This window comes from Nyctereutes procyonoides, unplaced genomic scaffold, assembly GCF_905146905.1.
Source record: "Nyctereutes procyonoides isolate TBG_1078 unplaced genomic scaffold, NYPRO_anot_genome, whole genome shotgun sequence".
NCBI classification, from domain to species: Eukaryota; Metazoa; Chordata; class Mammalia; order Carnivora; family Canidae; genus Nyctereutes; species Nyctereutes procyonoides.
This window is the reverse complement of record NW_026575033.1, coordinates 7,325,635-7,337,682: the sequence shown is the minus strand read 5'-3', so window position 1 is coordinate 7,337,682 and position 12,048 is coordinate 7,325,635. Positions and strand designations below refer to the sequence as shown.

Sequence of the window (12,048 nt, the reverse complement as noted above, 5' to 3'; positions counted from 1 at the left end):
CATGCCAGCATTGCAGACATGGATGTTATCCAAACTTACTTGGTAGAAACAAGACTTCAGCCTTGTAGGAAACAGAAAACACAAGCCCAGGAAGCAGCATGACTCAGATGCAACCCTGCTCATCTATAGCCACTCCCCTGCCAAGGCCACCTAACCCCTTGGAGCCTCTATTTCCCTGGGCTGGAAGAGAAGGAACATAACTAGCTCCCACTACCTAATATGTCAGGCACTGGGCCAAGTGTCTTATATTTGCTATCCCACAGTCCTACCAGCTACTTTATGAGATAAATATTATTAACCTTTCTTTAGTTTGGGGGAAACTGAGGCTTAGGCATATTAAGTAAATGCCCAAAATCACACAACCAGAAAAGCAGAGATAGGACTCAAAACTGGGTCCCTCTGAATCTAAATTTTCTGTCTGAACCACTCTAGTATAACAAATCTGGCTGAGATCAAAAACCAGTTTATACTTGATGACATCAAGCCAAGTGAAATAAGCCAAGTACAAAAGGACAAATGCTGTATGGTTCCACTTAAACGAAGTACCTGGAGTAGTCAAATTCATAGAGACAGAAAGTAGAATGGTGATTGCAAGGGGCTTGGTGGGGAGGGGACTGGGGAATTCATTTTTAATGGATACAGAGCTTTCATTTGGAATATAAAAAAGTTCTAGAGATGGATGGTGGTGATGGTTGCACAATAGTGTGAATATACTTCATGCCACTGAAGTATAAGCTTAAAAATGATTAAGATGGAAAGTCTTATGTGTATTTTACCACAATAAAAACATAAAAATATATTTTAAAGATTTAAAAAGTCATGTCCAGACAAATGTGCAAATAAAGGGATTGTGACCCACTTTACAGCATGAAAAGCAATGGAATTCCTAAAGCCTGTTCTATCTGGAAACCAACAGTGTTTCCAATTTTCCTTCAAAACTCTTCCTATGCTCTATTGATGACTACCAACCCTTCATTGTCTCCTTCCACCACAGACTGAGACCACAAATTCATCCTTTGTAGAGGTGGGGGGTAGGAAAGCCCAGAGTTCCTGATGTCATGTACTTGGTGATCTGCAACCACTCCACAAGAATTTTCCCACATTCTACCAGAAAGCCAATTGCATTAATTGCCACGAGACATTTTAAAATGGGAGCTGTTTAAGGCTTGCTCCTCTTACCTAAGAGGGAGGGATTCATCTCTTCTGGGCATGAAGACAAATACAGTGACTGAGGACAGAAATGCTTCATTGCATAAAGCAGTGGTTCATCTAGTGTGGGCTCAAACAGCTGCATCTGCAGCACTTGGGAACTTGGTAATGATCCCACTCCGGGCCAACTGAGTCAGAAATTCAGGGAGTGGACCTTAGCAATCTGTGTTTTAACATGTCCTCCTGGTGACTTTGATGCCTGCTAAAGTTTGAGGGTCATCTGCATGTATCACTTCCCATTAGGAAAAACAATCACTTTTGTACTCACAGTTTTTGCCCAAAAGAATTAAAAAAGAAGCAGGCTTCTCAACCCTTGACTGCATATTAGAATCACCAGCAGAGCTTTTAGAAGTTCCACCCCCTAAAAACAAAACAAAACAAAACTTCCATCTCCTGAATCTTTACTCAATGGCTGTAGAGTGGGTGTTCTAATGGGAATAAGGGATTCCCATGCCACTTGCTAATTTATCTATGTCCTTTTATTCTGGGTTACCTCCACCTCAGCAACAAGTCTTCTGATTCTTTTCTGGAAAGGGCTGGAAGGGTGAGAAAGAAATGTCTGCCGAGTTTCATTGAATAATAATAGAAGAGTAGGCCTCTTGGTAGTTTTACCTCACTGTTATTGTACAACACTGGGCTCAAGGTAGGATGCTTGATCTGCTGACCTAAGAATCAGTTTTCTTAGAGTCAGAGTTCAGGATGATGTATTTATGCACCCCAAGGGAAAGATGAACACATGTAAGCATTTGGCTGCAAAGATTATTGTGAACTCAATAGAGCATAGGGAAAGTTTTGAAGGAAAATTAGAAACACTGTTGGTTTTCAGATAGAGCAGTCTCCCAAACAGTTCCCTTAGACTTTAGTTTATTCCACAAAGACATGGACTTTCCCAAGGGATAAGTGAATAGACCCTTCACAACTCACTGTGAGGAGTTAGAGAAACAGAGATGTAAGAAGTATATGATAAATTTACCATTTCAATGTGAATGGTCTTAGTGGCACTGGCAAGTGTTGCCAGAGTAGCTTGGACAGTCAATGTGGTCAGCTCAATGAGAGAGCTGTGACTAGTAATGTCATTGACTGTTTCTGAAAGCCAAGAAAACCAGAGTCTGTCCTTAAAGAACAGGACAGATAAGTAGGGGAAAAGTATGGCCCCGAGAAAGGTTAATCAAGCAGCATAAGCACACACAAGGGAAATGAAGAGCAATGTGAGATAACACAGCACACAGCTCAGAGAGGGTAGGGAGACAAGACAACAGCAACATTTGTGGGAGCAAAACAATAGCTCTTCCCAGGAAGTACAGCAGGCCCATGTATATTGTTATCAGACTTGAGCAATGAGTCAGGAACTCCTGCAGACAGTCCTTTGTCCATAGCCAGCTGGGTCTCCGCTAGAGCCATTCTCAGTTAGCTGACTCTGGTGTTCTGTTAATTGTCCTTTTGTGGTTTCACCCTACACATCTGTTCTACTGTGCATATAAGAAAGGACAGAACATTTACAAAGTCTTCATATGGAATGTTAAACTCAAAAGGCAGGATTTATGCTGGTGCGACTTGGGTATTTAGGAGTTGTGGCATGTCATTCAATTTGAAAGTCTATTAAAGCATCTAGGATTGCTCCTCTGCTCACATTTTTATAAGATAGGGTCACAGAAGGTCTCTTTTCACACCATACCAGGTGTTCCACTAGCTGGGCAGAGAAGCATGTAAGATAAATAAGAATAGGTCATAAGGCACCTGGGTGTCTCAGTCAGTTAAGCCTGTAGCTCTTGATTTCAGCTCAGGTCATGACCTCAGATTTGTGAGATTGAGCCCTGCATCAAGCTCCTCACTCAGGGGGAAGACTGCTTTCCCCCCCGCCTCTCTTACCCCTCCCTCCATATACTCTCTTGTGCTCTCTTTCTCTCTCTCAAATAAATAAATATTTAACATTTTTTTAACTTATTAATTCATGAAAGATACACAGAGAGAGGCAGAGACATAGGCAGAGGGAGAAGCAGGCTCCCTGAGGACTCTGGGATCACAACCTGAGCCAAAGGCACACACTCAACCACTGAGCCATCCAGGTGCCCTTAAATAAATATTTTAAAAATAAAAATAAGAATAGGTCATATCTTATAATCCAGATAATTCATTTTCATGTTATTCTATTTACTTTTTTAAAAAAAATATTCTCTAAGCTTAAATCTTCATTAAAGTCCAGCCCAGCTTCAGTCACACTCTAGGAATATGAAGATAGTAGTCATAAGCACCTGCTTGGTAGAATGAGGAGGAACAACTTCCCATACAACCAGCACAGTCTAGCAGTGTAAAAAAGCAAAAGAACCCTAAGGGGAATGGAAATCTATAAGGCCTAACCAGCCCTCCCATGGAGACTCTCCCTCCATTATTAATCTTGGCAGATAAGAATTGGAGTTTTATTAGTAAAAGCTGTTTCCTTAGTGGGACTCCAAGAAGGAGATAACTAAGGAACAAGAAAAGAGCCATCAAGGATCAGAAACAAGCATGAAACCCTGGCTCTAGACACTCAGGGATACATGGGACATGTGAACTTTACTACATCTCTGTGCTTAAGCTTATATGTTATTTCCCAATTAATTCTACATTTTCTATATTTTTAAAATTCAACCAGTGTTACTTAGAGAAAACATGAAAAAACATATAAAGAGATGTGAGTTGAATAGATTCTGGAGGTCACACCATGGAGAAAGACATTATAGATTTGGTCACTCAAAATGGAGAGACCTCATTAAACACTGAAAACATTCAGCTGTAACCAAAAAAGGAAATGAACTATATTAGGGCAAGAGTAAGAGCTACTGTATAAAGCCCCAAACTAAGCCTCGAAAAGATCAAGATGATCGGCTCATAAATTAATTGTCTAACTGAACAAAATGCAGCACTCTTTAAAGAAAGAAAATAAATCCAGACTTTCAACAATGTTACATCTACAATACTCAGCACAATCTCAAAAATAATCATGCAAAGAAGTAGAAAATACAACATGTAATCAGGAAAAAAAGAAGTCAATATAAGCATAATCAGAAATGACACAGATGTTGGAATTAGCAAAGGAGAACTTTAAAACAGCTATCTTAAGCAAAGAAAAAGAGGTACATAATGAGTGAAGAAATAAGGAGTAAGCAGGAAAAGTGGAAAAATTAAAAAAAAAAACATATGAAGAGGGGCACCTGGGCGGCTCAGTCAGTTAAATATCCAACTCTTGATCTCAGCTCAGGTCTCTATCTCAGGGTTGTGATTTCAAGCCCTGTGTTGGGCTCCATGCTGGCCATCGAGCCTACTTAAAAAAAAAATGAAGATTCTAGAACTGAAGGTATAATATTTGAAATGAAAAAGTCACCAAACGGTGACTATAATAGCAGTTGTAACACTGCAGAAGGAAAAAAATCAATGAACATGAAGACGTGTCGCTAACAAAACTGAAGAACATAAAGTGAAAAACATTAAAAACATAAACAATCTCAGTGAAACAATATTAAGCAGTCTCTCAAATGTGTAACTGGAGTACAACCAGAAGAAAAGAAAGACACTGGGGTAAAAAAAAATGCGATGAAAGAAATAATCGCTTTTTTCCCCCCAAATTTAAGGAAAACTATCAGCCCACAGATACACAAAATTCAATAAATCTCAAAGAGGATAAGCACACAGAAAACTACACTTAGGCATATCATCACCAAGCTACTACAAATGAAAGAGAAATTCTTAACTGCATCCAAAGAAAGAAGACACCATACATACAGGAAAAGCAATAATAGAAACTGCTGGTTTCTCATGAGAAACAAAGCCAACCTGTGCGAGAGAAAAGAAAAAAAATGTCAACTTAGAATTTTTTGTTTTGTTTTAATGTGGAATGCCTCACCAATTTGCATGTCATCCTGGTGCAGAGGCTGTGCTAATCTCCAATTTTAGTATATTCTGTTGCCAAAGCAGGCACACAATCTAGAATTCTTTACATTTTTTTCCTTTTAAAAATGAAGGTGAAATAAATGTACTTCTAGAAAAACAAAGGCAACAACAACAAGAAAACAAATAAAAATGCATACACAGTCCTGCAATGTAAGAAAAATTAAAAGAAGTTCTTGAAGCCAAAGGCAATAGCACAAAAGTCAGGAAAGGGATAAATGTAAGTGTGCACTGCTCTAAGGTTCTCATATGTGAAGAAGTATGATATTAACTCAAAGTAAACTGATAGGTTAAGAATGTATATGGTATCCCTAGGTTCTAGGACCAAGAGCAAAAATAAAAAGGCATAGTTAGAAAAACAAAGAGGCATAGTTAGAAAGCCAACAGAGGATGTAAAATGGAAGACCTAAAAATGCTTGATTAATGTAAAAGCAGGAAAGAGAAAAAAGAAAGATGGGATAAATAAAAATGAATAGCAAGACAATGGACATGAAGTCAATTATAGCAACAATTACATTAAAAGATAGAATAACATTCCAAGTAAACGTTAAGTATAAATAGACTAAATGTTCCAACTAGAAGGCAGAAATTATGAGATTGGAGAACTGTATTGTCTAGAAGAATGTACTTTATAAAAATACATATAATTAAAAAGTAAAAGGATGGGGAAAGATATTGATGTAAAGTCTAGTCATAAAAGAACTGGAATGACTATCTTCATATTAAATAAAGTAGACTTCAAAACAAGAATTACTTAAATAACATTTTATAATGATAAAATACATAATGTTCCTACGTGTGTATACATCTACCAAAGAACTCCAAAACACATGAAATAAAAGTTGGAAGTACAAAAGGGAAAAATAAACAAATACAAAATTAGAGTTAAAGATGTTAACTCTCTTAAAAAAATAACTGATGTAATATTTTGACTATTCGTTATTATGTGACATACCAGTGACTAGGATGGAGGTCTTCTGACAGTTAATGAAGAATGCTTACTCTTACATATCATTTCATGCTCTCTCTCTCTGAAAGGAAAGAAAAATCAGATCTCTCAGGTTTGGGAAAGTTTTCATAAGTATATAGAGAAAAACCATAAAGAAAATTTTGGCAGATTTTACATTTTAAAAAAATTTGCACCTCAGGGCAGCTGGGTGGCTCACACGGTTGTGTCCAACTATTGATTTCAGCTCAGGTTATGATCTCAGAGTCTGGAGATCGAGCCCCACGTTGGGCTCGACAATGGGCATGGAGCCTGCTTAAGATTCTCTCCTCTCCCTCTGCCTCTCTCTCTCTCTCTCAAAAAAAAAAAAAGAAGAAGAAGAAGCCTCAAAAATTAACCTTAAGAAAATGGAAAAGTAAGGAAAATAAAAGTAAGAATAAACTATTTGGGACTATACCAAAAAAAAAAAAAAAGTTCTTGCACAGTGAAAGAAACCATCAGCAAAATGAAAAGGCAACTTACTGAATGGGAGAAGATGTTCACAAATGACATATCCAATAAAGGGTTAATAACCAAAATATATGAAAAGAACACATACAACTCAACACCGAAATAAAATAATCCAATTTAAAATGGGCAAAGGACCTGAATAGGCATTTTTCCAAAGAAGACATACAGATGGCAAACACATGAAAAGACAGATGCACAACATCACTCATCATCAGGGAAATGCAAGTCAAAACCACAGTGAGATATTGCCTTATACCAGTCAGAATGGCTAGATTAAAAAAAATTTAAGGAAAAAAAAGAAATAAGTGTTGGTGAGGATGTGGAGGAAAGGAAACCCTCATGCACTGTTTGTGGGAATGCCAACTGGTGCAGCCACTATGGAAAACAGTATGGAGTTTCCTCAAAAAATTAAAAATAGAAATCCCATATAATCCAGTAATTCCGCTACTGGGTATCTACCCAAGCAAAATGAAAATATTAATTGGAAAAGATATATACACCCTAATATTCATTGCAGCATTATTTACAATAGCCAAGATATGGAAGCAACCTAAGAGTTCATCCATAGATGAATGGATAAAGAAGATGTGGTATAGTCAATACAATTAACTATTACTCAGCCAAAAAAAAAAAAGAATGACATCTTGTCATTTGCAGTAACATGGAAGGGACCTACATGATATTATGCTAAGTGAAATAAGTCAGACAGAGACAGGCAAATACCATTTGATTTCACCTACATGTGGACCCTAAAAGAACCCACCCAACAAACAAAACAAATCTCATAGATACAGAGAAGAGATTGGTGGTTGCTACAAGGGAGGGAACTTGGCGGGGTGGGGGGGGTAGAGGAAATGGGTGAAGGGGAACAGGAGGTACAAAGTTCCAGTTACAAAATAATATAAATTATGGGGATTAATGTACACCATTTCTCCAAGGTTACGTTAATTCTGTTTCTCTGGAGAATCCTGATTAATACAAGGGACATGAAGAGATCAGCAATGGCTCTGTATCAGGCAGGCTCCTGCTGTGTTACACACCCATTTCTCTGGGTGGTGGGAAGAGGGTGGCTCATGTCACACAGCAGCTACCAAAGTCTTGGAACTTAAGAGATCCTATCCCAGGGAGCTCTGTTGGGGGCCTTCTTTCAGCAAGCCTGCTATTCTCACACTACAAATGTTGACTGGCTGGCTAGCAGATCATGAGCTCTCTGCGTCAGCTCCGTGGGGTCAGTCAGCCCCACCCCAGGAGGGAAGCAGATCTTACCACAGTGAAGCTAGTGCCATCTGCCCCAGCTTTCTTACTGAGCCCAGACTGAAAGCATAACCCTTCTCAAACTGCAGAATGCCCCAGAGCATCCGACCTGAGGAGTGTGCTTTGCTTCTGCTAGAAGACTTCACTGCTCAGAATGGATGCACCCAGGCTCCCAGGATGTGGAGAGCTGGCATCAGCCATCAGGAGGGTGCTCAGCCAAGAAGCCTGGGCCACATGGAGGGTTCATGTGCTAAGAAGAGGAGATCATGTTCAGGAGCAAAAGGGAGTGTCAGCTCCCTAGAAGCCAGCCCAGACAAACCCTCTGAAAACGGGGACTGGATGCAGGGCAACTTCCTGTTGATGTTTGTGAACTTCTGTAGGTGGATTTTAGCTTTGAAAAAGAAGCTAGATCTTGCAAGCAGTTAAGGGAATCTGCTCTTGACAGAGCTGTGTGCTGACACTCCTTTTTGCTCCTGAACATGATCTCCTCTTCTCCCTCTGCTCCTCACCCTGCTTGCGCTCTCTCCCTCTCCTTCAAATAAATAAAATCTAAAAACAAAAACAAAATAAAAAAACAAAACAAAAAACACCGATTTGGAAAAAAATCCTCCAAAACCAACCAGTTACCTTGCTGGCTTCATTAATTTGCATAAATATAGCCTAATTTCAGTTTCAGCTGCCTTTTAGCATTTACGTGCTCACCTATATTTCTGGGAGAAAAGTACTCCAAAGGCTTCACCAAATTGAAGCATAAAACTAGAGGATCCTAATGAAACCACCGATTGAAAGACTGCATTGTATAAAGAGGGGTTTCTTAGACCTAAAGAGTTGGGGCACATGGAGGTAGGAGCCAATTTGCTCTTTTATTGAACTGCTTTGGCCTTTTAACTGGAGGGAGCCTGGGAAAGATCTGGGGATGTGCGAGGCTCACAGTCTCCTCTCTTTGACAGAGTAATGGTCTCTGGTCCCGTCAATCTGCTCAGGAGTGCAAATGGGGTCCCAGGTTTGGGGGAGGTGAGGGATAGGGGGCTGGGATGGAAGCTGCTGAAGCCACTGCAGAATCCTACATTGCCATCTGGGAGAACTTCAGGAGGGGAAAGGAAGCCATCCGTGCCTTCCTCCCTCCTCTCTCACCTCCCCAACCCCCACCCCAGCAAGAGGGCCTCCTGGGTCCCAAAGCACATAATGCAGATAAGTCTGTGACTTTGGGGGCTCAGTCAGTTAAGTGTCTGCCTTTGGCTCTGGGGTCCTGGAATTGAGCCGTGCACTGGGCTCCCGGCTCCACAGGGAGTCTGCTTTTCCCTCTCCTTCTGCCCCTCTTGCCCCCACTCATTCTCTCTCTCTCTCTCTCTCTCTCTCCTTCTCAAATAAACACATAAAAATCTTTTTTTAAAAAAAGTCTGTTACTTTTCACCTTCACTTGACACCCCTCCACCCCAGTCTGCTGCTACAGCTGCCCCCACCGCCACTCTGCTTATTCTTGCTTCAGTTTCTGTCTCTGCAATCAGCCAGCGGCTCAAACACTGGAGTGACTTCCTCTGCCTTTTGTGATTTTTCTTCTGAGTCGGCAGCAATCCTCCAGCTTCATGGCACAGAGGGGATGCTGTGAGCAAGCCTGCAAGAGTGGAGAGGCCGCCCAGCTCAGGGTTCCAGTTACACCCCATTTCCTACCTGCAGTCCTACATGCCAGTGGGTCTTGCAAACAGCCCTTCGTGCCTTATCTGCCAGCCTTTAGAGAGCACCCACGAGATGCAGGTGTCACGCAGTGAACCCGGAGATGCAGCATCCTGCTTCTGAGGAGTCACCTGACCCCGTAGCAAGGACTCCTAACCCTCCCATGCATCAGCATGAATGTGAGCATTGAACATACTAACTCTTGCAAGTCCCCCTACGGCCCTGTTACACATGAACCAATGATCATGCCCATCCTGTGGAGACTAAGGCATAGGGGTTAAGTTACTTGCCCAGGTTTCCGCAGCTAGTGAGTGGCAGAGTGGGATTCAATGCCCCAGGTAGTCCTGGCTCCAGAGGCATCTGACTCTCGGGGTAGATGATCCTGCAAACAAATGGCAGACCATTAAGACAGAAGGGGGTCCCTGCAGTAAGAAAAGATAAAGTGGAGTGCTGAAGGGGAGCCAGGAGCTGCTCTATCCAAGGTCTGGGGGTGGAGGAGAAAATGCTAGAAGTAGTCATGGCAGTATTAGCATGATAGTTCACATTTCTTTTATACTTAACAAACACCAGACATCATGCCAGGGCGCTGCATGACACGTGCACTCCGAGGACTGGTATGACTCTCATCCCCTATTTCAGTTATGAGGAGCCTGGGGCAGCACAGCCTCCAGCCTGTCCCTCGTGCGCATGTCTCCACTCTGCACCGAGTCAGGCCTTGTGGATGGCATGAGGTCGCTATGTGGGACTCTGTACCATAGAAGTTGGCACGTGCTACAAAATCAGGGCTTTTGCAACCCTCCTTTTGAAGACTCGATCATTAAACACCTACCAGTGCCCCGCGGGGACCAGTTTCCCAGTCACCCCATGAGCAAGAAGCGTCTGACTCCGGAGTGGGTTCTTCGTGGTAGGAGTCAACGGCAGCTGAGCCCATTACGATGCACATCTAACTCCAGAACTAAAGGCCTTTCATGCGTAGGGGTTAAGCACCTGCTCCTCTCAAGTAGGAATGAAGCCCCAGGTGGGACAGGTATAAAAAATCAAAAAGCTTCTTCTCCTCCCCCTCACCACCCACTCCCCTTTCCCATAGTCCATCAAGTAGACATCACAAGTAGTAAGAGTCTATTTTTGGAGAGAGCTATGGGAGACAAAGTTTTAGGGTGGATCACCCTAACTGCGTGCCCTTCACTTAGAAGGCTTGGCTGATAGGAGTTGGGCTGCAGGCCCTGTGACGGTGTCTGTCTGGGGAGGGAGGGGAAGCACTGCCAGGTAAGGAGAGGGCAAGGAGGAGCCAAGGCAGCTGAGGAGGATTCCAGGGGAGTTCCAGGAGTCCCGCAGGGGACTCAGGGACCCTGGGGCCTGGTGATACCTTATTCTTGTCTTTTTTTTTTTTTTTAAGTTTTATCTATTTATTTGAGAGGGAGACAGAGAGCCTAAGCAGGGGTGAGGGGCAGAGGGAGAGGGAGAAGCTGAGTCCCCACTGAGCACCAGAGCTGGATGCGGGGCTCGATCCCAGGACCCCGAGATCATGACCTGAACCAAAGGCAGACACTTAGCCAACTGAGCCCCCCAGGCACCCCCGCTTCTTGTCCTTTCATAGTCAGCCAGGAGAAAGCATCAGAGGTGCTCCTGGACGTCACTGACACCGTGTGGAAAGCCTGTGAACTTCTTCTTGGTAAGTTAGCTTCTTGGAAAGGCCCCGCATGATGTGACCTTGTAATAAGTGTGAAGACAGTACTAAAGGGACCCTAACATTTGTAGGGTGCTCCCTTGTAACCAAATTCAGGCTCATCGATGCTCACGACCACACTGTGGGTTGTGAGCATTCCAACACTTCCAGGTGAGGAAGCAGAGCCTTGGAGACTGGCCCGGGGTCCTGCCAGCAGTGAAGGGCAGATGAGTGACTCAAGCTCTGTCCAAGGTCAGGACCCTTCACCCAGCATCACTGGACCCTCATGATCCCTGGCGCTGCCCTGCAAGGACTCTCTGCCAGGTAGCAGGAGCACATACACACTCAGGGCTTGCACCTTTGCTGGACTTGAGGGCCTCGCTTGAACCCTCCACTCTGGGTGCCCTTGGGCCAGACCTCAGCCAAGACTCTTGGCTTTCCTCTGCCAAGCAAACCTGACTTCCTTCCAGATGTGGCCCAGCGCAAGAGATCCAGCAAGTGATGCAGACCATCTATGAGCAGATGGAAATGCCTGATGACACTGTTAGTACAGTGCCCTCACCTTTCAGAGAAGGGGCCAGCTTGTCCCTTCTCAGCCCTCAGAAGCTGTGAATGTGATGTCCACCCTTCACCCCTGTGCAGTTACCAGTACTCCCTGGCCCCCCACCTCATCAGCCTGGGGAGGGGAGGGGGTCCTTACCTTCCTCCACTCTGCGCAGGAACATCCATAGCTCTGTGTAGGGACTTGGTTCCAGGGCTCTTGTCATGTCTAGCATGATGCTGGCAATGCGTAGGCAGTGCATGGACAACCTGAGGATGGAAGGCAGGCAAGAAGTCTGAATGAACAACCCAAAGATCCAAATGT

General features: G+C 43.0%; 1 pseudogene; it reads right to left on the bottom strand.

The window, feature by feature from the left end:
* Positions 1-5,069: 5,069 nt before the first annotated feature.
* Positions 5,070-5,161, bottom strand: LOC129504674 (U6 spliceosomal RNA; annotated as a pseudogene).
* Between the last annotated feature and the right edge of the window lie 6,887 nt (positions 5,162-12,048).